Here is a 24,976-nt window from a genome sequence, read left to right as displayed (position 1 = left end):
TGCTGGGAAACAATTTTCTCTCAAGGCAAGAAAGCATCCCAGTGAGCCAAGTATGTGTGTGATTGTGAATGTGAATACTAGATGCATGCACATGTGTGTGTGTGTGTGTGTGTGTGTGTGTGGGGCCATTAAACGATACAAAGAGGTTTGGCCCGGGGAACTGAAACCACTGACTTTAGGCCCTTCAGGCCTCTTGACCAAGAGGCTCCAGTTTGCTGCCATCTCCTTCCAGAGGGGATTCTTGAGCCTCCAGAGACTTCTCTGGCCGTTGTGCAGTGCTGAGAGGTGCTTCATCACAAGATTCCCGTCATTTCGATGTGTTTGTGTCGATTTAAGGTCAGTCGTTGTCAGCGAGTGTCACTGTCACGTGATGAAGTATATCAACTTCTCAGGGTCTTTGGCAGATTCGGTGGCTGTGCACATGCCAGAGCTGCATCCTGCCTGCACACGCCGCCACAGTGCATGGCATGTGTCAAATCACAGAGGGAGAGGGGGGGGGGGCAAGCTGCCGGCTTCAATAGACAGTTGTTCTTTCCAGCCCCGACTTCACAGACCACAAATCCCCCTCTCGGAGCGTCTTCTCAGCCAGGAGGTATGCGGCGTACCCCACACAAGGCCTGGGGCCTAATTACAAAAAGGAGGGAAAGGGCAGGATTGCTACTGATTGGGCTTCCTTGGTGAATGTCGCTGGCAATCGTAGTCGGTTATTTTATACTCTGAAAGGGATGCAAGGAAACAGTCAGGGTGTCTACAGCAGTGGTTCTCACCCATGATTGGGTCGCGGTCAGTAAATGTCCCTTTTTTGTGTCTTCCATTAAGAAATATAGCCTATATATGTATTTTCAAAAGATTTAAAAAAATAAAATAAAATCACAGCTTTTCATGAATTAAATTAATTGTGACATATTTCAAAAGTATTTCATGGAAATCTAATCATTTCATGAATAAATAAAACATTTAAGAAGTAGTGATTGAATATAGCCGATCTACAAGCTCACAACGTGTTGCTTTGCGTCGCTAGTTTGGGTCCCGGACGAAATTTCTCTTTTGGGTAACAGTCTAAGAGGTTTGGCAACCACTGGTGTACAGCATGTACGAAGGTAGGGGAAGCAGGTGATTGGGGGGGAACAGACAAAAGCTTTATGTGTCCTGCATAATGAGACGAGCTGTAGCATGTTTGTTCATCCATAGGTGTTTAGTGTTTCAGACATCATGTCTGTGTCCTCGCTCACATAACACCAGCCAGGCATGGTAAACACAAGCTTTAATTGCTGCAACAATGGCGGATTCAAAGGAACTCCGCCGGCGTCGTGCCAAACCTCATTCCGAATGGTAACAACAATGGGACATGGCAGGCATTCCTCCACATTCCCGCTTTGATGTGTGGATACTTCCTTCTCTGCACTTTGATTACACCGGAGTCCCAGTCCACATACTGTTACATATACTATGTCCTATATTCGTGCAGCATGCCAAAAATAGCAGATCCACAAGCTCGAAACGTGCTGCGTCTCGATGCATTGTGAGCTCGTAGATCGGCAATCTTCAGCGAGCGACACCGGTGTACGTGAAGTATAAGTTAAGCATACTGTATGATGTTCAAGCTCGGTCTTAGCGTAGCATTTTGTGAACCCCTCCGCCCATTACAGTCTGAGCCACTAAGCTTTAATTCCTAGAGTTCAATGCGGAGCATTGTTATTCCCCTGTTCCAATAACATGTTTTTCTTTTTTTCTAATCTCTAAAACCAACAACACCATTATTGATGGCATCCATATGTGCTCATGAGAGTTGTGGCCATGCATGGTTTACAGTATCAGTTGGATGGTTACCTCCTTCCCTCTCTCTCTCTCTCTCTCTCCCCCTCTCTATCCCTTCTCACTCATGGAAGCCATTGAACTGCTCCACTGTCTCTGGGGTAATCGGTTGCTGCTAATTTCCCCCCCAACAAAAGATAATTGGCCAACGTGGAAGAGTTTATTGAGCAGACAAAAGATGTGCACGGCACAGCGTGACTCAGGGTCTGTAGACTGGCTGTTTGATATGTGTAAAGTATGGCGGCAGGGCCGGCAGACATTCAGACTTCCATGTGCAGGACATACTGTGGCGGAGGATGACAGACTTGCTTTGATTGCACTAGTTCACCTCCCACTCTCAATGGCACGCATATTCCCTCTGCTCTCTCATTTTGCAGCGCAGTACGTTTACCCTATTACAACCTATAAGTTCTCACGTATAGCCCGCCAAAACTCAGCACCCTCACTCTCCCCCCCCCCCCCCCCCTTACCCTGTGACGTGGCCTAGCTGTAACGTGACACAAACAAGATTTCTCTTGGAAGATAAGGGGAATTTTCTAGTATTCTACTGAGATGGATGGAAATTAAGTGTACCGTGTTATTGCCACATACACTCTCTTAAGTGTGGGCACGCACGCATACACACACACACACACACACACACACACACACACACACACTCAGAAACACATGCACACAACATTCTCTTCAGTGTAAACTTGGCAGGCTAGTGATGCTACCATCTGCTTGTGGGGAGAGGGATATGGTAGCAGGGTGACCACAAGCAGCCAAGGTAATAGTGATGGGTTCCACTGAGTCTCTATCTCCCAGACAGCACACTGCAAAATCCGGAGTATTCATTCAACTCAGAGTTTAAAGATTGACCTTTAAGGGTCCATTTCTACACTCTTTCAAATTTCAAGTGTTCAGGATTTAGCAGTGCTCATTCCACAGCTTTGGCCTTGTTACAGTGAGCGCCAGTGTGTCCGACTGTTTCCCTGGGTTATGGTGTAACTAATGTAATATTGCTCAGACATTTACTCGCTTCTGTGTAAAACAATGTAAAAATAGAATCTTATACTGAATATGTGTTTTTGTATGTGTGAAACTGAGCCATTTTCCAGTTTCCTTGTTTTTTTAATTTATTTATAGATGTTGATTGAGAAAGTTCCATCTGCAAAGGATATTTAGGGGACAGAAAAACCTATGTACTTAAATAGAGAGAAAATGCATTGCAGATCCAAGCAGGAAGGCTAGGCTGAGCCAGCAAGCTAATAGAAAGACATTAGAAAAACGAAATAAAAACATTTGGTTTATGAGTTGGGTTTTCAACCAAATGAATAAAGCACTGGGCAAAAAGTGACTATAAAAAACATACTTATAAACTCATTACCTATGGCAGCATTTAATACGCCCTTTATTTCAACTGAATTCTGGGCAGCAAAAATGCCTAATACCTCTATTTCAGGAATGCTGCAAAATATCCAGATATTTATAGAGACGCTATATTATACTTGCTAAATGTAGATAATAGTCTCATGTACCTTACATTATAAAATGCGAACAGTATTCATCCAAGATAAAATAAAAATATCAATCCAACTTAACTTTTTGAATATAAATCAGTTTATTACCATTAAATTATATTGTCAATCAATTACATTGCAGTTGCCAATGTGACTCACCTGTTATTGTTGGCTAAGTTGAGCTAGTTTAGAATTTTGAAGAGAGCCAAACTGTGTATTTTTATATGAGGGCCATTACTGCTCTTAAATCAAAAGACTTGCGCTTCCACGTAAAAAAAAAAGAAAAAGAAAATACATTTCTTATGATTTTCACATACACGTTTCATTACATGAACCGTTAACCACTTTCAACATGGCATCCCTGTCAAGACAGATGGTGCGACCTCGCCTTTCACCCCTAGGCGTCTTACTGGCAATAATTATAACAACGGTCATAACACGTTACAAAGCATTTTATAATTAAACACTCTGACCTTTTCCTTTGGCCAGCATCATCAATTCTCATAGTTGTAATGCATTAGCCTATAATAATTTTATAATGCACACTAATGAATCAGGGTGATTATTGCGACCGTCAGGGAGCAGTTTACTATGAAAACCTCCACCGGCCGTCCGTCCGTCCGTCCGTCGGTCACACGTCACACGTCACACCTTTGCCCTGCTCATATCTCCGCATCAGTATGACATCACACCACATGTGTACACAAACCTTTGTGTACGTTGCTGTGGCAACAGTCTGTTGTTGCTGGTCTGTTAGTGTACGTTAGCAACCACCTTAGCAACCATGGTTTTACCCTAGCAACCAACTGTTTACCCTAGCAACCAACTGTTTACCATAGCAACCATGTTTTTTTACCCTAGCAACCAACTGTTTACCATAGCAACCAGATACGCAGAGCAGGTATCTCCATATATGGGCATAAACAGGTGACATCACACTGATGTCAGATACTCAGAGCAGGGATTTCTCCATAATATATGGGCATAAAAGGGATTCTGTTAGGGATCTCCATATATGGGCATAAAAGGGATTCTGTTAGGGATCTCCATATATGGGCATAAAAGGGATTCTGTTAGGGATCTCCATATATGGGCATAAAAGGGATTCTGTTAGCTGTTAGTGATCTCCATTTATGGGCATAAAAGGGATGCTGTTAGGGATCTCCATATATGGGCATAAAAGGGATTCTGTTAGGGATCTCCATATATGGGCATGAAAGGGATTCTGTTAGGGATCTCCATATATGGGCATAAAAGGGATTGTATCCCAGATGATGCCCTGTTAGGAGATCCACACTAACAGAATCCATATATGGTCCTACCGACAGCTGCTATAAGCCAACCCTGGCGATAAGGTCTGAGTCGAAGAAATGCTTCTTTCCTGGCAAGAATTGCCCCTTTATACTGTAGGGCTCGTTTGTGTATTGTATGACATCACGCCACATCATCGGCTGAGGACTGTGTGATGTCATCATATCTCCATATATGGAGACATAAGTTGCTCATGCCCAAATATGGGCTGGTGAGGTCAGACTTAGTGTGATGCGTAGGTTATCTCCATATATGGAGATTCAACTTCAATGAGTAACCATGGCAAACTGTCAACTGCCCGTATGTCTTGATAATTGGTAAAACAAACTTTTGGCCTATTTGTGGAGATAAGCGACCAACGGTCGCTTATCTCCCGATTAGGGAGTCTTACTGGTAAGTCACAGTGAAAAGAATAGCATGATTGCGACCGTAGGTCGCATTTACTACCAAAACCTCCACCGGCTGTCCGTGGGTGAGTCAGTCCGTCACACTTTTGCCCTGCTCATATCTCCACAACCGTTGCCCCCATCCATGCCAAATTTTGCACACACACTCCTTGACTGCCAAACTACAACCTCGCCCGGAGCGCCAGGGACCCCCAGATGTAAAAAATGACCAAATGTGCTCACACGTCACACGTCACACTTTTTCCCTGCCCGGAGCGCCAGGGACCCCCAGATGTAAAAAATGACCAAATGTGCTCACACGTCACACGTCACACTTTTTCCCTGCTTATATCTCCGCACCCGTTGACCCGATCCATGCCAGATTTTACACACACACTCCTTGCCTGCCAAACTACAACCTCCAAGGACCCCCGGTCCTTGGAGGTTTATGTGCAGCGCACATAAAATCCCGTAACTCGGGCTAGGAGTGTCCGGGAGAGCCGGGGCCGGTACCTATTCGTCCGCCAAGGCAACGCGGAGACCCCACCCCTCATTTCTCACATGGCCCTATTCTAGCGCCACCTTCAGGCCGATTTTTAAAACACATTTTTGGACACTGCTCCTACAGTTTTTGCCCTAAAATCACAAATATCACTACACAGCATGTCTACACTCATGTCATCAACATGGATCAGGAAGATTTTGGAAAAACACATTTTTGCCCTATTTGTGGAGATAAGCCACCTATGGTCGCTTATCTCCCGATTAGGGAGTCTTACTGGTTGATTTTAGTGCATTATACAGTTATTGTAAAATATTACAACTATGAGAATTAAGATGCTTGCAAAAACTTGTCTAGCAATTATGAAAAACAACTATGCTTGACCTTGTAAGTCATACTTCGTAATGTGTTATGATTATTGTTATTGTTATTATTTTTGAGTCTCATAAATAGCACCAACCACTTCACACTGGGTGTGATTTTGCCCATTGTACGGATATCCCTGATGTCATCATCAGTATATGCTTACTGCCCAAATATGGATATCTCTGTATCCATCAGTCCCTTCCCTTTTTGCCCATACAGATATGTGGAGTTCCCTGATGTCATCAGTATATACCCATATATGGGTATGCTGATAAAGTATGCCCATATGTGAGTTTGCATTTTCCCATTCAAGTCAATGGAGAAAATTAATTCACTAATAATAAATTAATATTAATTAAACCATAATATATAACGTATCTCGGTTGATTTGACATATGGCCCAAGTGCATGCAACCAAACTGTGGGAGGAGTAGAGCAGCAAAATAAAGCTTATCTGGAAAGAAACATGGAAGAAAGAGTTGGACAAGTACTATATTATAGTTATTATTACACAAATAATGTTGTTTGTTTATGATTGCCTTGTTCATACAGCTTGCACTAGCCATCAGTTACTCGCGTTGGTCACGTGTCATCTTCGTAAATTTGAACATTTGTCTCCCAATTGCACATAATCAGCAAACACTCTCATCAACAAACACCTATTTCAACAAAATTACAACGTTTTGACATTAGATACTTACAAATGGTTCCACTTGCCTAATGCATCATCCACATGACAACCATTAGGTGATACTCTGGTCTGGTACATAACGACATTCCATTAAACTTCCCTGTGGGAGGATGAAATAAACTGCTACAGGAAAACTTGTAAAAAATACGAAATGCAAACCGAATAAAAAAACGGCAGTGCCACAGAATGCCAGTGTGTCAGCACCACAGCAGAGGAGCTGGTGTCTACAGAGAGTGAAAACGACAGACATGTGATTGGAGTCCAATATGTTTCACTCAGTGCTCACTCGTGAGGATGTGAAAAGAAAAGAAAAACATAGAAGAAGCAACAACCCATTGGCACATAACTGAATTTGACCCTACGATGAAGGACCTTTCGACACATTTCGACGCCCTCCCACCATTAAACTGAGACTGGTACGGTCAGACCTCCCACCCAGACAGAGAGACAAATATTTGTGTCCAATATGAGGGGGAAAAAAGGCCAGGCCATGTGATCTTTGTACTAAATGCAGCTTCACAATGCAATGTTCAGCACTGAATGTCCACACTCCCATTCAGGAAAACTTAAACAATTATTAAGTGATCAGTTATACATTTTACACAATAAAGTTGAGTTTAGTAATGAATTAGGATGTGGTCTTATGTCTCATGTGAGACATAAATACACAATCTATATCTATAATCTATATTACTAATTGCCCACCTACACATCGGCATCTGACATTATTTTTGCACATACCTGCTACTATATTATGCTATACTGTATGTATGAGTACAGTGAAATAGATATACATATCATTTAACATTTGAATATTTGCCCTGTTTCTATCCTTTTTCCCCCTTTCTATCTATATTCTTTCTCCCTTTCCTGAAAACTATCTTAACTAGCCCTTACCCGTTCAAAGATATGAGCTCCGAAATTATGTGCAGTGTGTGGATTATGGGATGTGCACTGTGCACACAGTATATGAGGGATGGAAAGTAACTTTAACTGGCGCTTGCATGCTAATATGTAGGAGCATCAATGTAAGAAATACCCGTTCCATTTAACGGCTACAGAGATACTGTGTACCGATCTGCATGATTTTGGACAACATCTGTAACAGGGCCAGAACCCCCCCCCCCCCGCCCCGCCCGCCCGCCCGCCTGCACACCCCCCCCCGTGTGTGTGTGTGTGTGTGGGTTTGTGTGTGATTGTGCATGGCCTGAACAACAGCGCCCCTCCCTTAACATGTGTGGTCACAAAAGGTACTGTAGGCTAAATAGATATAGATACACCATAAAAATGCTAATCTACAGCATACGATTTGTGAAAGTGACAAACGGGCTTCACAGTTATGTCAGGTGTGTTCATATGCTGATAGTGATGCGATTTCAGATCAATTGCTCCAGCCACCGAGGAGAAACGCCGGGACAGACAGACACTCACTCACTCACTCACTCAGTCAGACATTCGCAAAATTATAGTATAGATAATGGAGCTTGTACCAACATAAATAAATACGTAAATAAATCACCAACATCTTTAACACCTGTGATTTGACAAGAAAGCAGATTCAGATTCTCATATGGAGGGAAAACTAAAGAATATCTACAATCTCAAATGTCTCAACATAGAATAAACAGTGTTTCCTTCTCATGATTTTGTGAAACTGAAAAAGTGATGATATCCACAGTATAAGTAGTGGAGATTAATGCTTTACATAAAACTGTGAGGAAGAAAACAGCAGACATAATAAAAACATCACAACAACAATAATAATGCTTGACATCCATAAAACATCAAGTGCAGCGTGAAATAACAAAAGAATCAAACATGATTCAAACCGAGATATTGAGATGGAGACTGTCATATAAGGCCTGTAGAGATTGCGTGGCTGGGAGCCTGTGACTCACCTGTGACCTTAAATCAGGGGTTCCTAAACTTTTCTATGCCAAGGACCTCTAAGCCAAGGACCCCTAAATAGCCATAGCCTTCGGCCTACCCCTAGAGTGAAAGGGGTAAAACAATAAATTAAGAATCAATGAATAATAATAATACCTGATCTACCAGTTCTGCACCTTATACTGCACCTGTAGGTGAGTATTGTAGACCCTGCAGGTCACAGTGCCCTGAAATGTTATTGCTTCAAAATAAACAGTGTGCGGGATCCCAGTAATATCATCACACAGCCTTTAGGTTGGGTTACTGGACTGAGACCTCTCTGGATATGGAAGCTGTGCATTCAGCAAATCCCGAAGCGCATTGATGACACCACAGTGAATATAAAGAGGAGATCGGGTTCTCCTTAAAGCTATCACATTCTGCATGGTCCAATAAAGACCTGCTCAATACTTCTGACAGCTGCTGGACCTTAGGCCCCAATATATTTCACCATAATGCAATTTTTTAAAGATTTTTGATAGGTAATAGATACCTATCACATGTTGCAGAATGTTACTTAATTTCTCAGTGGAATAAGTTTAATTTTGTGATCTGTTTGGCAGTCAATGTGTAATGGTCTACTTTTGGAGAGGTTCTGCAAGACCTTTTCCCCACTGAAAAGCAATCATTGATGCAAATTAGCTTTGTTCTTGAGGCTGCGACTTGGTCCAACATCACAATGGTCCGTTTTGCTAAACCCAAAATGGGCTAATTTCCTCAGAGGAGAAGGAGATTTAAAACCAAACTATTAAACTCTCACTGGGAGCATTAGCACTCCTGCCCTCCTGCACCACCACCCCTGTGGTGCTTGTCCTTTGATAGTGGTTGGGACTGTTATCAAGTCCTTAAAGTAGAGTCTGCGAGTCTACATGGATCTGTGGAAAACAATCATTAAACAACGGAATCGTTAGTTGGATTTGATGGCGTAACAGAAACTTAGAGCAGGGGTCTTCAACAGGGGGTCCGGGACCCCTAGGGGGTCCTCAGAGTTATTACAGGGGGTCCTCCAAATCTTCCAATCCTTTTTATATTAACAACTTGAACCCTAGTGTCCATATTCTGAGAACTGTAGCCAAAAATAGCAGATCTACGAGCTCACAACGCCTCGCAGTGCGAGGCGTTGTGAGCTTGTAGATCGGCTATTTTCGGCAAAGAGGTTTGGTGTAGAGGGGAAAAAAGACCAGACTAAGTACAGAGTGAAAGGTCAAGTTTATTAGGTAATGACGGCTCAAGTGGTTAAATATCTGAAAACACAAATTGACATGAATCCAAAATACAATGATGATTGTGCCATAAAACGATTAAACTATATGGAATCTATGAAAAGGTTGTGGGGGTCCCTGCTTCATCTCTCTCTCAAGTAAGGGGTCCTTGGGCTGAAAACGTTGAAGACCCCTGACTTAGAGGTTCAATGTGATGAATCTACAAAAGTACACCTGGAAGAAAATCTGAAAGAAATGGCTACAGTGAACTGACTGGCCGCGCTTTCTCCTCTTCACCCTTTCTGAGGAGCTTGAAATAGATACATGACGCCCGGCCTATCCTTATAATGTGTGAAGGGGTAAACGCTGATTTATCAGAGCTGGGAACCGGTCCCCGGAGATTAATGAGCTAAGCTCAATAAAGTGTGCTGTCCCGCAGACAGCCCACCATTATTCACAATGACAGATCAGAAGCTGGGCATTTTTGGCATATCTTATATTAACACTGAAACGTTTGAGCCCTATATACATCGTCACACAGCAATAACAATGTTTTGAATAACATTTATTTTGAAAAATGTGCTATAAATAAATAGGAATGCCCAGGGAGAATGTGTTTAACTCACCCTGGTGACACGCCCAGCCTATAAAATTAGATTGTCCACCACTAGCGCCATCACGCCTGATCCAGCAATGTCATGAGGTACAGTATGTGTATTCTCACAGAATTGCAGGGTCGAACCGACCTGCGTTTCTCTTAGGATTGGATGGGGCATATTCTTTGCATTTTGTGTGAACAAAAGCAATACAAGCTGAGCACAAGGGTAGACTGGAGGTGATTTGTTTGTGCCAGGTCAATCTAGTCTGCCTCAAATCATCCAAATACAACAACACACCCTGATCCAGCTCGCCGCTGGCATCTTTGCCTCATGATCTGCTCCTTGGCTGTCTGAAGTCTGGCGGTCATCTGTCACTCACATTATGAGCCAGTGAAGTGGACAAGGGATGCTGAAGAAATGCTCAATTAGTCCCTTTTTAATCTAACACTTGATCTTATTTTACTGCATCTGACTTCTGCAATGATTTGTTTTATTTGAGTTGAGGATGTCCCAAAATAAATAATTGACCAGGGACCATTTTTCTTTTCCTGGACACGTTACATTGGTTTATGTTGGAAACGGCGACATGGCTTATTGCTGCAAGCGTGTCTGAGCAAGCAGGTCTAAAACACACAAGGTTGCTGACTGCTTCAAATAATCTGCACGATTAACGCGACAACACTGTATCCAATTATGACTTCTGTCATGGTTCTCCAATAAATATGATGGCTCAATAACTCGACTGCGGTGGCAATGTCACAAGATCCAAACCCAATGCAACTGACAGAGTTCCATTAGCCGATGTTTTGTCGTTAACACTTTTCCTTCCAACCCATTCATGTGGGAAACACCAAGCCAAACTGACAACACTGCTGCACTGTTTTGGATTCATATGTTTTCAGAGACGTGCTTCATCTTTCTGGGTGTCGAAGCGCTGAGCGGTGGGATGGTGTTTTTTCCATGATCTTGAGAACAACACTTCCTCTGTTCTCTTGCATGGGGAACGTACCTATGTTCCCTCAGCCCTATGTTCCCTCATCCATAACCACTTAAACCCTATACTTAGTTGACGGGGGTCCCCCAGGGCTCTATACTAGGCCCCCTCCTGTTTTCACTCTACAATAAACAATAACAATCTTTGCTGAAAATCTACAAGCTCACAAAGCGATGTGTTGCGTCGCATTGTGAGCTTGTAGATTGATTATTTTTGTTGAATGTTTGCCCCCAGAATATGGGGTGCGAGGTTCAAGTTCTTACCCCAACATCTACTCTAACACCTACCCCAATCCCAACCTTAAAATGAGGGAACATAGGGCTGGACCCCTTGCATATGATGAGTGCTGCTCGACTTATTTGCATAGATCCAGACAAATTCACCTGGCTTCCAACACAGCTTTTGCCTTAAGGATCAGCTATCTGGCTCGTTGCAAGGCTGCATTGGAGGGTGGATGGATGGAGCGTTTTTTGACCTGCCTCGGGGCGAGTAGACTGTGAGAATCCGGGTTTTCCGTGTCTGATTTGTCTCCTGGAGAGAGCCTGGCTCGAGAGAGGTGCTGAGTTCCTGAACAGAGCCATCAGTGTTGGGTGGAACAGTGGTGGAGCCTGAGGGCCTTGCAGAACACCGGGGGTCTTGTGGTGGGAAGTCGAGGTCTGCAGAAGGGAAGCAAGAGGCTTGGGAAGCGTGAACCCCATGTACACATGGCCTGCTGGCGGGACCCAGTATGTAGATAGGGGGTGTCTGGGAAAATATGTGGATATTTTGGATACATCGCATTAAGAGAGACCGCAGACACCGGATCTCACTATCTGTGTGTCTCCAGCGGTCTCTTGGCCAGCAAGTCTGCCTTATTGCTTCTGCACAGTATGCCAATGTTATTTCACTTTCTCTTTTTCCTTCACACTCTTTCAGACTCTGTCTCACTCCACTCCCATCTTAGTTCTCTCTTCTATGCGGGTCAGTAAAGACCTGTGGAAGTTGATCAATTTGAATTTAACAGATTTATAGTGAAATGAGAAACGTTAAGGCTTGCATCAGGTTATCGTCCAACTGGCAATTTAGAATAGGGATTTCATTACATATCATTTATGGACATAATTATTAATATTAAATATTAATTAAGTACTCAAAGCGCTTCATTCATTCATTCATACATACATTGGGAGGTGAAGCCTCCCAATGTATGAACAGTCGACACCAGCGTCCTCACTTCCCACATTCACACACCAATGGTGGCAAGCTAACACCGACCGACTCATTGAAGGCAATGTGGGGTTCAGTGTCTTGTCCAAGGACACTTCGACATGTGGACTGGAGGAGCCGGGATCCGAACCGCCAACCCGCAGCTCATTGGACGACCTGCTCTACCTTCTGAGCCACAGCCGCCCCATATTGACCCTCAGGATACTGGTCATGAGTTTAGACTGAAACCAGTTGCCAGTAACAATTTTGTGAGCTCAACGCCCACTGATTTGGCCTGATGTAGTGGAATTATTTCTTTATTTTTTTGTCTTTTAATTTTATTTTGTACCAGTTTTGGGAGGTTCCAGCCATTTTTTTTCTCAAGCCAGAACTAGAGAAGTCTAATGGATATCACTTCAAACACACACCGCATCCGTCTGATTCCAGAAGGGTTTTTAGCCACGGTTGCATGTGCTTCCAAACACACTGAAATCACACAAGCCTCTCATAAAAAGCCAGCCGCTAATTTGTTTACTTTCAACAGCTTGGTTCCCTTTCATGTGATCTCTTAGTTTCGAAGCTACTGGCACCTGTTTGGGGATTTGGAGGAAGGGGTCAGCCAGACCGTCCTCGGGAGTTTGGAACGATGTGGGGTCCCGCAATCACTCCCATGTGGTTGAACCCAGGAACTGGACCAGCAGGGAGAAAAGAACTCAAGCTGCTGATTCAGACTTGTATTGCGGTTCTGTATACAGTATGTCATGCAGGAAAAGTGATATCTTTTTAATAAAAGTGACGACAGTCGTTGAGATGGATTGTACAGATTGATTTCACTGTTACATAAGTCCCTTGTTTGCACTGCACACGTTTTTATCTTGAGATTGAAAACCCAATCTAACTCGCCATTGTGCCCACCAACGCTTGGGTGCTTGCATGTGTACTTGCGCTTTCACATTCATACATACATACATACTGTACATATATAAAGTATGCATACATACACACGTTTACAATAACTCAAGAGTCATAGTGAATCAGGCATTGCTGAAGGGTATCTCCACCTTAGACAAATCGGATCATTGGCATTAGTTCTGGAAGCAGTGTATAAAATGAAAACACCCAGGGGCTTGAGGGGGTGATTGTTTCGCCTAGTTTCCTATTCTCTCCACACCCATGTTCACATCCACTGATCCTCGTCCACTTTGCTCCGCTGTCCCCGGGGAGAGGAACATCTGAAGACGATCAGAGCATATGCACACAACTCGCTTTGCACGGAGTCCCATCTGATGCCGCCGCACATGGAAGGCTTCAGATCTATGGGCCCTGAGCAACATTCCTCACAAAGGGTTGTATAGTGGTCCCAGTGGGGTTTCCATTCTGGGCCGTGCTCCTTGGAGGATCGTCGTCCTCAGGGGCGTCACTAGGGGTAGGAAAGTGGGACTGAGTTACTAGGGCCCAAGGTGGTGAAGGGGCCTTAATTATTTTATACTTTAGCTATTGAAAAATAGCAGATATACAAGCTCACAGCGCGGCACCAAGTGCCGCGCTGCGAGCTTGTAGATCTGCTATTTTTGAAAAATCTTGAAAATGTGTGCAAATCTTTGAATATATGTATTTTTTAAGCGAACATTTGTAACTCAAATTTTGCTTCTGGGGGGTCCCTGGAACTCAATATTTTGAGATGGGGTTCCGTGGCCAAATACATATCATTTTGGGGGTCCTTCACATGAAAAGGTTTGAGCTCCACTGACATAGAAACATAGGTTTTAAAAAAAAAAAAAACTCAGAAGGATTTGAAATATTCAAAGATTTTCATAATTTTTCAAAAATAGCAGATCTACAAGCTCGCAGCGCGGCACTCGGTGCCGCGCTGTGAGCTTGTATATCTGCTATTTTTCAATAGTTAAAGCACAGGGGCCCCGCAGTGAATCCTTGTACCCAGGGCCCAGAATTTGGTGCGACACCCCTGGTCGTCCTAAACAACATAGGGCCTGAATTCCACATGTGTGTTCACTTCTGACTTCTTTTTTTTAAAATACAAAGTGGGCGGGAGTGGAGTGGAGACAACAGGTGTTATGGGTTACATAAAAATTAAGATAGGTTGCCCTTACAACATAACACAGTGTAAATGGCTTAGGGCAGGGGTGCCCACACTTTTTTGACGTGAGATCTACTTTTAAAATGACTAGCTCAATATGATCTACCCATCCAAAATGTTTTAGCTGAGGGCCTGAGGGTGGCTTTGGAACAGCAGCACTGGCGTTACATTTTAGACAAACTCACTTACTGTAAGGGGGAAATAAATGGGAAATACTGGGAGAAATGTCTTCATCCCATTCTGTATGGAAGTGGTAGGTTTTGGGGTTCTTTGTAATGCTACTGACGCTTTGGAGGTTTGCCTACTTTAGAAGCCATGAAGGGAGCTGACAGGCCCTTGTCTTGATGTCATATTGACATATTCTTTTTATATTTAAATTTTATACATTTTAGAGGCTTGTCATGTGGTCTACCTGCACACCCTTGGTGATCTACTGGTAGATCACAATCTACCTTTTGGGCACCCCTGTTAGGGTGACTGATGGACTGAAAGGGGGTTGTCCTCATAAGTCATAAATAGTAAGAATGAATGCATAGAAGAACAAGAAACCTAATATTACCCATTTTACGTGACGATTAATTGTCACATATCATTGCGATTAACAATTGAATTATTTAGTTTTTGTCATTGAAGACTGGAGCATTACAAAATATATTTCTGTTTGGCTTTTAGGCTTTAAAGTTACACAGTGCCAATTATGTCAAATAACATAAATATACAAAGACATTACTGACATATTTCATAACTTTTATAACTAAACAAAAGAAATATTGAATAACTTAAAAATATTAATTTTGGAAATAGACGATCTACAAGCGCTTGTAGATCTGCTATTTCCACTACTTTCTGAATATGTTCGAAAATATATGAAACTTTTTCAACATGGAAACAATTATGACGATTATGCAAAAATATTTGCGATTATCTCAAATAATTGCGATTAGATGATTATGTAATAATTGTGACAGGCCTAATTGGCGCTATGACCCTAATAGATCGGGTTTCGTGGAGGGGTTGAGTGCTGAATGAAGCAGAGTAGCCCTGCCCGAAGAGCAGAAGCCTAATATCAACCTTTGGCCGCTGGACGACTCCAAGTGGTTCCACATGCGCCACCTCTAGAGGCTGCCATTTGGGGTATGAAAAAAGAAACACTGAACCTTGAAAAGGTTTGAGCTCCACTGACATAGAAACATAGGTTTTTCAAAAAAAACTCAGAAGGATTTGAAATATTCAAAGATTTTCATGATTTTTCAAAAATAGCAGATCTACAAGCTCGCAGCGCGGCACTCGGTGCCGCGCTGTGAGCTTGTATATCTGCTATTTTTGGAGCGGTGAAAGCGCTCCCAATAGACAGGTATGTCCGTGGGTGGCTATGTCTCTGGCTATGTCTCTGGCTATGTCTGTAGCCTGACAATACCGACAATACCTTGAGTGGCCACACAAGTTAAAGGAGGGGCGCTGTTGTGCAGGCACACACATGCACACACACACACACACACACACACACACACACACACACACACACACACACACACACACACACACACACACACACATACATGCAGCAACACTCACCCCCCCCCCCCCCACACACACACACACACGCACGCACGCACGCACACACACACACACACACACACACACACACACACACACACACACACACACATACATGCAGCAACACTCACCCCCCCCCACCCCCCCCCCCCCCACACACACACACACACACACACGCACGCACGCACGCACACACACGCATGACACACACACACACACACACACACACGCGCACGCAGCAACAATCACCCCCCCCCCCCCAACACACACACACACACAACAGCATGACACACACATACATGCAGCAACACTCACCCCCCCCCCCCCCCCCACCCCCCCCCCCCCCCCCCCCCCACACACACACACACACACACACACACGCACGCACGCACACACACACACGCACACACACACAGAGAGAGCTGGTTAAACATGTTGCCTCATGCTAGATGCAGAATAGATGTGCCTCATGCTAGATGCAGAATAGATAGTAGATACACCATAAAAATGCTAATATACAGTATATGATTTGTGAAAGTGACAAACGGGCTTCACAGTTATGTCAGGTGTGTTCATATGCTAATGGTGATGCGATTTCAGATCAATTGCTCCAGCCACTGAGGAGAAACGCTGTTTCAGACAGACAGACTCACTCACTCACTCAGACATTTCAAAAATTATATGTTTGATGTAGGTCCTAGTTCATTTTGCATACACTTTGCACTTATATGTCTGCATATACTGCACATATTAATAAAGGGTTAACACAAGTTAAATGCTACACTTTATGAAAAATGACTCGTTGAATCTTTGTGTGCTAAAATGTCCCTGGGACCCATCTGAAAGACCCCTCTTGAGTCCCGGGACTCATTACATTAAAAAGCTAGCAACATCACTGCATTATAGATCTAGGACAGAATTCATAGATTTAGAACACATAGAATCAAAAACATAGACCTGGATCTGCTCAAATTCACCGCTCCACTTCGAACCAAGGTTTGATTTTTCAATAGTTAAAGCACGGGCCCACAGTGAATCCTTGTCCATGTTGAACTGTCCATGTTGAACTGTCTTTAGGTCGCAATGGAGTGCAGTCAGACTCAGCATATATTATGAGCTTATTACTGAGTACTTTCTTAGATCAAATCAAACAAGGCAGTCCAGTATAATGTTGGATGAGTTACGCTCTAAAAACAACAGTAAAAATCTTCATTCTTGCACTGGTTATGAGCTTGACTCAAAAACAAAAAATTAAATAAACAGTAGCTCTTCACATTGTAAAATTTCAGATGAATGATAATCTGCCCATCGGTCTTCTTCACCCAACTTTATACACCCTGCATAAAGGCAGAGTGACTGAAATATTTTCAGTGAAATGCAGCAATTCCATACCTTCTCCCTCTTCTTGCAGCTTCCACTTTACTGCCATGCCTTTAACACCTTAGGATTTATGAAGGAGCAACTCTAACATCCACGAGAGGTTTATGAACCCCAGTAAAATGTTATTGTGTGCAGTCTTCCAAATGGTCAGACCACAAAACATCCAATCATGGCATTAACAGTCAGTATTGACCTGTTTTTCTGCTGCAGCCCACTCCTGTGGCATCCAGTCAAGATTCTGAAGACAGGCCCCAGGCCCAAACCTTTGCTAACTTGGACGGAGAGAGTAGGCTGAGCACTCCTATTCTACGGCGCTCTACAAAACTTGGAAATCTACCACAGCATTTTATTGGTTCAGGCTCTCTTGGACACTTGCCGTGATCACTGCATCAAATTCTAAGTTACTGGGATATCCTGATGTGAACCAAGGAATGCACAAGGTCAAAACTATACAGAATTACATTTGGCCTATACCGAGTCTGTATACAGTATGATGCAGTATATGATTAAATCATTTTGGTATTAGCAAACACTCTGGATGTCCGAATGACCCTCATGGTTTTGACCAGAATGACTACCTGTAAAAATCTCAGAATTTGATGTTGTATGAATTATTAAATTGCAATGGTTGTTATCAGAATCCAGTTGGTAAATAGTAATGATACTTGTCAGCTTGAAGTGCTCCACAAGATTCTTAGCATTGTTGGCCATCGCTCTTGCCAGCTATGATTGTCTCACTGCTACAGAATCAGATGCTTACTTTATGACCGTACAGAATTATATTTGTGTGCAGTTCTGGCTCTTCCTCATGATTGGAAATGACGGGAACGGAGACACAAAGTGGTATTGTGTCTCCGTTCACATCATTTTCAATCAATGGGAATAGCCCGTGTTTTAGGAAGATACAATTCCATGTGGTTATGTAGGAACACACATTTGGTAACATTTTTCTGTCTTTGATTATTGACAATCAATCCATCTATGACAGCTTCCTCTCTGTGGACACAAACACAGATTCTACACAACCAATTAAATATTCCTCATTTCTCCTTTTCTAAATCTGTTTTTTTTTTTTGTGCTACCTTCAAAATGGTTTTCATTTTGCTACAATTTCTGCCTGGTATCAATATAATATGAATAAATGTTATTTTCCATGCTGTTGAAACTCCTCCGCTCTCTTGGGGTTTACAGTATGTAACTGCCGGACAATTACTGGACACATCATTATAGGCTTCATGCTCTCTCCAGTGTCAGAGAGAGAGAGAGAGAGAGAGAGAGAGAGAGAGAGAGAGAGAGAGAGAGAGAGAGAGAACAGTGTGAGAGAGTTTACTGTGTGTACTGTACTGAAGCTACTGTATAATGTGTGTTGCACTGCTGAAGGTCTACTGGACAGGACAGGGCAAAGGACACTGGGACAGTTAAGAATAGATTCCGTAGTTCTAACGTCACATCTCAGGCGGTGATGATACAGGCCTCGTTGAGGGGTGATCTGTACTTGGTTGTGCACTGGCTGTAGCCTGTAGCACACTGAAAATAGACAATCTACAAGCTTATTCTGCGTTCTCGCATGCGTTGTGAGCGTTGTGACTGAGTAGAAGTATAAAGTATGCAGTATAAATCACTCTTAAGTGACCGCAATCACAATTATGAAATTTAAATACCTTCACCTTCCCAATGGGCCAAGTTCTCACATCCAGAAAGTCATTCTGGAACTTACGAAGGCTGGATGGAGAAGAGATACACCCATAGTCTGTTTTAAATCTGAGTTACCAAACCATGTCTAAAGTCAAAGACTTTTTCCCTTTTGAGGAGAACATTTTACAGGCTATATAGGAAGTGGTTGAAATCATTCATGACAGATTGCAACGTTACGCATTGATTATAATATAAGTCACAACAGTGTTGGGGGCATCTGGTGAAAAAAAATCCACTTGATAAAATAAGAGTCTTCCCAGCAATATGACATTCATAAGGGTTACATCATGGATAGTACATCATCAGCACTTCACATCCTGTGGTCTTTCAACCTCAGACTCACAATAGACACTACATGGCTGAGGCTAGTCCTTGGAAACTGCTCTGCCAGGGTCATGAACACTCATGACAAGTATGTTTCCATGTGTTCTCTCTCTAGGCAATGAATCAATCAGGCTTACACGCAATAAAAGCAAAAAGCGGGTGTGATTATTATTGCAATAAATACTATGTTGTCATTGTGCCAGGTTTTTGTTTTTTTTTTTCTCCTGCTGCTGCTTTTACTGCTGGTCACAGATGAGCGTTTTATGGCCCTGCGGCCCCTAGCGCGAGGTCCTGATGCAGTAATGGGGCCCTCTTGTTCCCGTAAGGCTGCTTGCTAAACAGACTGACATTGTAATTATGCCTGGCGAAGGGCTATATGACGCAGCAGAAGTGCGGGAGCTGACTTTGTGCGGCCTTTGTAAAGAACTTCTCCTGGGAGTCTGAGGCCAAAAGGATGACCGTAAGAAAGGAGCTAGACGAGATTCCTCTGAACCAGAGCTCACGCCACTCTCACTGATGCGAGAAACCATCCGCATTGGTTTTCAGTTTTCACATTTCTAAATGTCTGTGCACTGCTTTTTGTCCCCTGATATATAAAAGAAGAATGAATACAAAATGTCAATAAAGTCAAGTATTTATTTGTACATTTCAAAATGTCAATGAGAAACAATGGAGGCACCAGATCACTGTTACTCAGGACACATCTCATACAGTGCTCTGAAACCCAGGCTCTGAAATGTTGCAACTTATGTTATGTTTGTATTGTAAAAGAGCTAGGAAGACAAATAAAGATTGAGGGTTGGACAGTTATGGGCTGCCTTATGGGAACCTGTTTAGAGCTAGGGATGGGACGATCCCTTTTGAGAACTCGCCAAGAGCACCAATACGAGTACTGTTAATAATATTAACATTTTCAACCACAATAATAAGACTCCTGATGATACTCTTTCTCCCCCCTCTCTCCTCACTCCTGTTTCACTGATGTATTCCTAACACCAATACTGATACCAATACCGTGTCATCGCTCATTCAGAGCGGCAGGCCAGTGTGTCCACGTGTGAGAAAAGGTTTTCTGGACACAAATGGACCTCAGCCGCACAAAGTGGTCAAAACTGAAGCACGATAAACAATGATTGCGTGCTCGCTCTGAGGAAGCGGCAGCTTATTCAGTGCTGCAGTGGCAGAACAGACGTAACCCCTGCTGAAATTAGCTCTACTCCATTTTAAGGTGTCTCCGTGCAGTATCATTATCAGTGTTTCCCTATTTAGACTATACTTGAATAAATGTTCGATGTGTGAGGTCATTGAGCCATCGGCTGCTGGCCTCAAACACTCGCAGCTATCTGTCTGTGGGTGGCACAGCAAGCGCAGAGTCCAAGTTATTGGTTGTCATAGTTGTGCCCATATATTGGATTTCTGTGCAATAATATTTGGCTTTCCTGCATAGTGACTCCTCCTGCCCAAGGTTATGCTCAGTCGGTTTGCTTGGCTGAGTGAAAATATTAAAGATGCTGCATCAGCGCAGATGAGAATGTATAACAATACTCATGGGCAATGCCTCTGTTTTTGTCAGTTCCATTCAGTGCGTCTTTGGACCCTTGGGAATTTGATTTATCCTGGACTTATTTTTTTGCCCTCACATAATTTTCACAAAAGGATTTACAGTGTTTTGTAGCTGACGTACGCCATGACAAGAAATCATAAAATTTACAAGTGGCTCATAAGATACTCACATACTTGGGAACAATATATTCCTGACAACCATAAAGTCGAATGAAACAAGTTCAAATAGCAATGAAGGAGTTATTAATACGTTATTCCATCACCATCAGGGAAACCTTCCAAAATGTACCTGTCCTATGGGGGAAATTAAGTGTCAAAAAGACACTAGAGATGATCTATGGGCCACTTCCAATTGAGACAGACACATAACTGAAGAGGGACTCCACCATAAGCCTGTTATACAGTTTAGATTAGCCTGCCTTGGGTATTCTAGTCTCGTCCCACCACTTCTTAATGCTGATTGAATTGGGGAAGTCTCAGTGTCTCAGAGTCTGGGGTGAGAGACAGTGTGCGTCCCATTCACAGGAAATCACATAGACGCAGCACATCCAAGAGTCACCCTGTGTCACTGCTCAGAAGGTTTCACTCACCTAGCTATAGGCACTTAAGAATAATAAAGGTCTAGATTTACACTCTCACCAACAAACTACATCTGACAAAGCAGTGGAACACCGGGGAGAAACCTCACTCCCACCCAGTACGGGAATTACCGCATGTCTTAGCCTACTGTGACAACAATCGCGGTTAGCAGTCGTAGCATAACAATGGCAAACCAATGCAGTCATAATTCTGCCTCTCAGGCAATAGAGCCGCCGGGCACACAACGGAGCCCTGAAGCATTAAAAAAAAAAGAAAAAGAAAAGGAAGACCATCAAGGTCGCGATGCCACAATCCGCACAAGCGCATTGCAATGGGAAGTGGGAGATGTTGAAACAGATGTTTTTCATATTGCCTTTGTGGAGTTGAGTTGATGAGTGTTCTGTTACATTAGCACAGTGTGCTGCACTGCTGTAAGAATCGCATTCAATTTCATCTCTCCCTAATTACACACAATAAGCTCCCAGGTTCCCACTCTCTCTCCTGGCGTCGATTTACACGGATGTCTCTCAGGATCTACCCCAGCGTAAGACTCATCAACTCCTCCATATCCTTTTCAGGGGTAATATTTGCATGCTTCAGTTCTCTACGTGTGTCCATTAAAAGGCCTCCTAGTATAACATTGTTGAGACAATTTGCGCTTGAGCATCAAGTGACGCCTTTCTTTTAGCATATCCGCTTAGACAGTGGAACCGAACATAACTTGGAGCCACTTCTCCATTGAACTCAATGGACGTGGCCACCATGTTATGCTCTGTCTTCCTATTACTTTGAATGGTGTCCACACACTATTATGTAAGGGATAACATCCCTTACATCCCGGCTACTCAATACAATTAATAATTTGACTCAAAACTAAAAACAAAACAAAGTATTTCCTTGTTTACAGACGGCTGAAAGTGTTCCACAAGTGTTGCGCTGGGCGTCCCCCCAGGGCAACAAGTCCCATGGAAAACAAGGAAGTGCTGATCAAATAGAATCCATTTTCTGATACTGCATCGTCTATTTCTCGCCTCAAATGTTTTTAAAAACATTCTTGAGAGCAGCATTTAGTTGTAAAAGACGCTGTGTGTTTGTTTATATGGCTGTCATGTTGGATATGGCACTAAATTCACACAGCGCAGCCTGAGTGCAGCAGGTGTTCTGAGCCTTTGATTAGGCAGCGGTGCGTTATAGAGCGGAGCGGTCATTACGTCACCAAGAGCGACCTGGCTGACATGGCTATCAATTCAAATCTAGTGGCTTTAATGCTTTAGTGTTCACAAAAGCCTGATAAGATGATAAAATGACCAAAAGTTTTTTTGAAAGTGAAATATTTCCTTTAAGTCTGTGTCTTTGTGTGTCTTTGTCACAGCCTGGTGTTGACCACCTCCAGCTATAACTAACCCTAACCCATTATGTACTTAGATGAATTAAAACAACACACACAGAACCCGTACTGCACAGCATCAGGCTGACGGACAACTTCAGGCTATAAATGAAGTCACCATTGTTATGGCACGGGGCAGCCGTAACTAGATATTCCTCGTTCGGTGTTCTTTCCATTTTTAGTATTGTATGTTGTTGGGCGGGGAGTAAATGCTTCAAAAGGCATCGTGTTTATTTGGTAATAATTTCAAAATTATATTAAATAAGTATTTTAAAGTTCGTATATTAATTTATTATTCAAAATAACTCTTAAATAACTCTTGGGGGGGGGGGGGGGACCAATCTGACGTTTGCTGGTGACAGGTCCCCTCCGTCCCGCCTGGAATTGCCGCCTACGCATGAACACAAATTTAAATTAGACTCAATGCAGATATACAGATATGGGGATTATGTACGGATAGTGTGCACGCACGCACGTACGCACGCACGCACGCACGCACGCACGCACGCACGCACGCACGCACGCACGCACGCACGCACGCACGCACACACACACACACACACACACACACACACACACACACACTCACCTCAACTATCTTTGACCAGATATTTCTCTCTTCTAACTCCATCGTCCTTGTCCTTCTGGCAAAGTCCTTTGAAACCTTTCACAGTTCACACTCAATGGCATTGCCAGGTGTAACTCTGAGCTGAATGAAAAAAGTTGGTCATTACATTTTTAATTGAGTCTAAAGCCCTTGACCCTTTCTTTTCTGTCATCATAGCAAGGACTTTCACTACAGCATACTCTTGGTTTGTGTCGCCATACATACAATATGATATCTGAATGTAGCGTAACAGCACAACGAGAGGCTTGATGCAGTTTTGACAAATACTCATACCATGAGATGAAATAGGCAAACCTTTACAAAAGCATCAATAAACAAGACCAAGGCCCAGGCAGCACCTACCATGTTCTCAGACACCTCCCTCCCCACACTGTCAGGAAAATCAAGCAAAGGCAGTTCCGCAGGGCAGTATATTTATGAACTTAAAATGTCGATTTAATGTGACTAAATAAGGCTATGGGTATGTGATAAACAAAAAACGAATTAACACCTGGCACTCGTTGTTGACCATCGTTATCCAACCTCAGAGTGCATCAGCCTGAGCTGATGAATGCCTGGGTGATAAACTATATTTACTGCCAGGAGCATAGTTCATCTTTGATCTGCCCTACCCTTAGTGCACCTGGCTTTATAAACAAGATGAGATGGCTGATGATGTTTGGAGACAAGACTATCGTAATGAAAACACACAGCATTAAATGATGACCTCACCCCATCCAGAATAGACTATCCAGCCTAAAATGGATGGAGTTGACATCGCCCAGCTCTGTCTCAAATGACTCTTCTCTCCACCACCTCTCTGTTTCTCACTCTCACTGCAAGCACGCACACATATACTCAATCGGCCTGTGCCCTCCCATCCCGGAGCAAATGAAAATGAACAAGCGGTTAACAATATTAAAAAGAGTCTGACATTGGCCGTCTCAGTTGCCCTTTACGTCTGTCTCCCCTTGTCCTGCACGTCCTTCCAGGAAGAGTTTTAAAGTGGGCCATTTCACATGTAGATGCTCTCACACAGGAGAGGCAAAGGAATGCAAACTTTTCTGCATTCATCGGTTAACATATTAGCCCACCACTTAAATCAATCAGCTCACATTGCACGAAAATAACGTTAAGATAATAACACACACACACACACACACACACACACACACACACACACACACACACACACGCACACACACACACACACACACACACACACACACACACACACACACACACACACTAACAAAGTACAAACACAGTGGAAAATGTGTCATTTGGTATCAGTCTCCAAGTTG

The sequence above is a fragment of the Nannobrachium achirus genome, assembly GCF_963921795.1.
Source record: "Nannobrachium achirus genome assembly, chromosome: 2".
NCBI classification, from domain to species: Eukaryota; Metazoa; Chordata; class Actinopteri; order Myctophiformes; family Myctophidae; genus Nannobrachium; species Nannobrachium achirus.
Note: the sequence above shows the minus strand (reverse complement) of the source record.